Source organism: Elephantulus edwardii, unplaced genomic scaffold (genome assembly GCF_000299155.1).
Source record: "Elephantulus edwardii isolate Elephantulus edwardi_28Jun2011 unplaced genomic scaffold, EleEdw1.0 scaffold00049, whole genome shotgun sequence".
NCBI classification, from domain to species: Eukaryota; Metazoa; Chordata; class Mammalia; order Macroscelidea; family Macroscelididae; genus Elephantulus; species Elephantulus edwardii.
Genome location: NW_006399799.1, coordinates 15,376,629 through 15,383,044, shown reverse-complemented (window position 1 = coordinate 15,383,044; position 6,416 = coordinate 15,376,629).

Sequence of the window (6,416 nt, the reverse complement as noted above, 5' to 3'; positions counted from 1 at the left end):
TAATGCAGCATAGTATTCCATTGTGCGAATATACCACAGCTTCTCTAGCCATTCGTTTGTTGATGGGCACTTAGGTTGTTTCCAAATCCTTGCTATTGTGAATAAAGCTCCAATAAACATGGGTGTGCATATATCTGCTTGGATGTCAGCTATGTATGACCCAAAGTTTGTTAGTGGTTACAAGAGATGGGTAAGAAGGAGGACACAAGGAGTATGCTTTTCTTAGAGAACAAGGAGATTCTATTAAAGATTACGGGAAAACCGAAAGTGGATCATGGTGAATGTATACAACATACGTAATTAATGGGATTTAATTGTACATGTGCAGAATGTTGAAATGATAAATGTTTTGTTACATATATATTTGTTGTTGTTGATTGCCATCAAGTTGAGCACGACTCATAGTGACTCTATGAACAAAAGACCGGAAGCCTTTCTATAACTATCAGTATTTATCAAAGTTCATAGAGTTTCTGGATTCATGTTGTTTAGGAAGCAGATGCCACTACCACTTTCAAAATGGCTTGCCTCCAGAAACTCTATGAACAGTGCTCAGATCTTCCATTCATAGGGTCACATGAGTTGTCGACGACTCGATGGCACCTAACAACAACAACAACCAAAACAGGAAAAAGTAAGAGCCAAAGACTGAAGTTTCTAAAGTTTCTTTCTCATTGAATTCAGTAAAGTGGATATTTCAGTGTGTGGAGGTAGCTCTGCTTTACTTGCTCATCTTGGAACCAAGGTTCATTCTTCTTGATGTGCTACCATATTTCAAAGTGTGATTATTCTTCACGTGATTAAGACTGACTTACTTAGCTACACTTGTGGAAACAAGAGAAGGAGCAATTAGAGAGCAAGTGGCTTTTTTATAAAAGATAAACATGGAAGTTATACTCCTAATTTTCACGCACATTCTTTTGCATAGAAGCTGGTCACATGACACACCTAATGCAAGGATGCACAGTCACGCCCCTAACTAGGCAGGTGTATGCACAAATAAAGCTTATAAGAAAGAGGAGAAATGGAGTTGACGGATGATGAATAGTGAACAGCCCTGGAGGCACAGAGGTTAAGTGCTCAGCTAGGAAATGTTGGCAGATTAAACTTATACATTCAACATGAGATAGACGTGGTGGTCTACTTCCATAAAGATCACAACTTTGAAAACTGTATGAAGCAGTTCAACTCCATTCTATGAGTCACTATGAGTTGAAATAGACTTGATGGCAGCGGGCAGCTTCAAATTACTTGAAATTCTGAAAATGTCTTGCTGTGTCTCATGCCTTTTGTTATGCATAATAAATTTTTCTCAACTTGCTTTACCTACTAGACCCAGCTCAAGTAGCATCTTTTGCAAGAAATTTTCTAAAACCTCATGTTGAGACCCTTCATTATATTCCCACAGAGCACTATGCATTCCCCCTCCTTTGGCACCTTTCAAATTATCCAGCTGCCTGTAGAAGTTTGAAGTTCTGTCTTTACAGCTTTGCCTCCACCTTTATTATAAACTACTTGAGAGTAAGTATGTTATGTCTTGGTTATATTTATACAGTTAATGCCTTGACTGAACTGAAAAATATTTGCTCATCAATGGGTGAAATGAATTGTACCATCTGGGTGTCTGTATGTCTACTGAATGCAGATTGCATCTCTAAGGCTACACTTGTGTTTAACAAGATTCTTCTTTTTGGATAGGGGGCTCTAGCTATAAATTAGCTCCTCCTGCTCTAGAATTCTGATCCTCTTGATGAATCAAAACCAAGTTGATTTTGACCCATAGTAACTCTGTGACAGGGTAAAACTATCTCACTACATTTTCACAACTGTTATTTTCAACATGTATCTATCAGTTCTTTCTATTGAAGGAGCTATAGATCTCAACCAGAAGGCCCCAAGAGCCAGCTGGGATCCTGAGCTGTCCTGCACCATGATATTTGTATGCACCATGATTGTTTTCGTGGTTTATGGTTAGAGATACAACAAGTACCTGTCATTTTGTTGTATTGAGGGAGTGGTTTGTGTGTGGATTATGACAAACTGTGGCTAACATTGAGAAGAATGGAAATTCTAGAACACTTAATTCTGCTCTGGTGAAACCTATGCCTAGATCAAGAAGATACTATCTTAATGAACAAAGGAACACTGCATGGTCTAAAATCCTGAAGGATGTGTGTTAGGGACCAATCTATATGCCAAGTAAATTATTCCAGAAGCTGGATTTTATGATGAAGAGTGTGGCATCAGGATGGGAGGAAGACTCATCAATAACCTGCATTGAGCAGATGACACAACCTTGCTTGCAGAAATTGAGGAAGACTTGAAACATTTGCTGCAGCGGATCAAGGACTATAGCCTTCAATGTTAATTATATCTCAACATCAAAAATACAAAAATCTTTACCATTGGGCCAATAGGCAACATCATGATATATGGAGAAAATATTGACAATTTTGTCTCACTTGGATCCACAATCAACACCCTTGATAGCAGCACTCACAAGCTCAGAAGACATATAGAATTGTGCAAGTATGCTGCTAGGAACCTCTCCAAATTACTGAGGAACAATGATGTCAGTTTAAAGACTAAGGTGTGCCTGATTAAAGTCATGGTTTTCCCAATAACCTTCTATGCATCTAAGAGCTGGACAATGAGTAAAAATGGCAGAAGAATCAATGCCTTTAAGTTGTGGGGCTGGAGAAGAGTACTGACTATCTCATGGATTATAAAAAAAAAACATATATACCTTAGAGAAGATGCAATAAGAGTGCTCCTTGGAGGCAAGGATGGCAAAGCTTTGTCTCACATACTTTGGGAATATTGCTAGGAGAGACTTTTCTTGGAAAGAAACATCATGCTTGAAGAGGTGAAGGGTCAGTGAAAGAGAGGTATGTTCTTAGCAAGACAGATTGATACAGAGACTACAGTGATGTGCTGACGTGCATTGAGGATGATAAAGATGACAGGATAGAACAGGGTTCAGATCTGTTGTTCATAGGGTTGAAACAAGATGTATGCATCTCATTGACATCTAACAATAACAAAAACAATGGAGAATTAAATGCTATCTTGTAGTTCTGCTTCTCTCTGATAGCTAAAATTTTGTGCATCTATTCATATTTGTCAGCTATCTTCAGTCAAATATTCTACCACTGACCTAAACCCCCAAACTTCTGGTTATCTGAACATACTTTCTAGGTTTTAAACCATGTGATGTTCCCTTGCTCTTTTCAGACAATAGCTTCTTAGTCTGAGTACAGATTTCTTATAAGCATATTTAAGTGTTCTGTGATTCACATTCTTCTCAATGTTAACCATAATTTGTTATAATCCACACAGTCAAATGCCTTTGCATAGTCAATAAAACACAAATAGGCATTCTTTTAGTATTCTCTTCTTTCATCCAGGACCCATTTGGCATGAGCAATGATATCCCTGGTAACAAAGCCTCTCTACACTCAGATTTAACTTCTGGAAGTTCCTTGTCAATGTACTGTTCTAGTGATTTTTCTGGCTGCTTGTGCCAAGAGTTTTAATTGTAGAGCCAACCAAACTAAAGCTGCTAACAATCTCAATCTCTTCACCATCTATCATGATGCTGCCAATAGGACCAGTGGTAAGAATCTTGTTTTCTTGATGTTGAGCTTCAATACATATTAAAGGCTTCAGTCCTTCACCTTCTTCAGCAAGCCCTTTAGGCCCTCCTCAGTTTCACCAAGCAAGGTGGTATCACCTGCATAGTGCAGATTGTTGATGAGTCTCGCTCAAATCCTGATGCCACACTCCTCCTCATACAGCCCAGTCAATTACTCATATGCAACTTCAAGCTGAAGATAAAGAAGGTCAAATCAAATACACAGGAACCAAAATTTGACATTGACTGTATCCCACTTGAATTTCAAAACCATCTGAGGAACAGATTTGAGACCTTGGACACTAATGAGCAAAGACCAGATGAGCTGTGAGAGGATTATTACCCATGAAGAATGCAAAAGGTCATTACAAAGACAGAGGAGGAAGAAAAGACCAAAATTGATGTCAGATGAGATTCTATTATCATAGCAACACAAAACCACAGACTTGGAAAGAATATTTGGCAATGACATGTCACATAAGGGACTGATATGTAACATTTACAGAATACTCGAGCACCACAACAAGTTAAAGGTAAACAACCCAATCACAAAATGGGCACAGGATATGAACAGACACTTCACTAAAGAAGGCACTCAGATGGCGAATAAACAACTGTCGTGCTCAAAATCCCTAGCTCTGAGACAGATGCACATCAAAACAACTATGAGAGATCATCTCACTCCAGTAAAAATAGCAAAATTTAACAGACCACTAAACACAAATGCTGGTGAGGCTCTGGAAAAACTGGAACCCTTATTCACTGTGGATAGAAGTGAAAAATGGTACAACCACTCTGGAAGGCAGTATGGTGCTTTCTCAAAAAGCTGAAAATAGAAAAAACATTTGACCCAGCAATTCCACTACTGGCAATATACCCTAAAGAAACCAAAACTTCCACTCAAAAAGATAAATGCACACCCGTCTTTATTGCTGGGTTGTTCACAATAGCAAAGAGATGGAAACAACCCAAGTGCCCATCAACAAATAAATGGATAGAGAAGCTCTGGTATATCCACACAATGGGATACTATGCAGCACTGAAAACAAAGAACTCATGCAATATTATTCAAAATGGGTGACCCTGGAGGACATTATGCTGAGTGAAATATCTCAGTCACAATAGGATAAATACTGAATAATGCCACTGTTAAAAAGCAGGATTGACATGGGGGCTGGGAGAAACTAAGAACAGAGGGGATACATAATGCACATTGCATTGAAATGGATGAGGAATAGAACTGCTTAAAAAGAATATATGATTAGGTATTATTTGCATGAAAAACAAGGCTCTAGGCATTGATGACATATCAATTGACATATTTCAACAGACATTGATGTAGATGTGCTTACTAAGTTGTGCCAAGAAATCTGGAGGACAGCCAGTCAGACAACTGACTGGAAGAGATCTAGATTTGTTCCCAATCCAAAGAAGGGTGGCCCGACAGAGTATGGAAATTATCAAACAATTATCATCAATATCACATGCAAGCAAGATTCTGCTGAAAATTATCCAGAAATGACTGGAGCAACACGTCAACAGAGAACTGCCAGATGTGCAGGCTGGGTTTAGAAGAGGCCATGGAACAAGAGATATTATAGCTAATGTTAGATGAATCTTTGCAGAAAGTAGAGAGTAGCAGAGGAATGTCTATCTGTGTTTCATTGATTATGCAAAGGCTTTTCATTGTGTAGATCACAACAAGCTGTGGTTGACTCTGAAAAGAATGGGGATCCCAGAACATTTGATTGTGCTTATGCGAAACCTATACTTGAACGAAGAGAGAGTCATCAGAACAGAACAAGGAGACATGGTTCCAAATCAGAAAGGGTGTCTGCCAGAGATGTATTCTGTCTCTGTAACTTTTCAATCTGTATATAGAAAAGATCATCTGGAATGCTGGGCTATACAAAGGGGAATGTGGCATCAGGACTGAAGGAAAATTCATCAACAACCTGCGTTATGCAGAGGACACAACCCTGCATGTTAAAACTGAGGGGGACCTGAAGCACTTGCTGCAAAAGGTCAAGGACTGCAGCCTTCAATATGAATTGAAACTCAACATCAAAAAAACAAAGATTCTCACCACTGGGCCAATTGGCAGCATCATTATGGATGGTAAAGAGACTAAGGTTGTTAACAGTTTTAGTTTACTTGATTCCACAATCAACACTCTTGGTGCCAGAAGCCAGGAAATCAAGAGGTGAATTACATTAGGAAAGTCAGCTGTCAGGGTCCAATCCAGAGAACTGTCTAATTGACTGGAAAAGATTTATGTTTGTTCCAAAGCCCAAGTAAGGTGATCCAACAGAGTGTGGGACAATATTATTAATATCACATGCAAGCAGAGCATTAGAAAACGGCTAGAAGTGGTTTATGTAAGTAAAATTAACAAAATTAAAGGGTTCTCTACATTCAGACATAGAAATATTTTCTACATATGATTTGGTCAATAATTGGGCTGAATTAAAATAAGTGACATTCAGTTTTAGTTAAAGCAATAAAATTTCACTAAAGTTAAAGCAAACAATGTATTTTTTTTAATTAGAGTTGTTTTCTCATTTACATCCTAATTTATTAATTATATTTTGGAAAAGGAGACTTAGTTACTGATTTAAGGTCTCTGAAATTATCTTCCATTTCTAAGTGATGTAAATGAAAAGGAAAAAGTTGTAAATTTCAAAATGGCTTAATACCTTCATAATAAACTAAGTTATAGCCTAATGTAAACTAGAAAACATTTCCTATTTGTTGTTGTTATGTGCCGTCAAGTCGCTTGCAA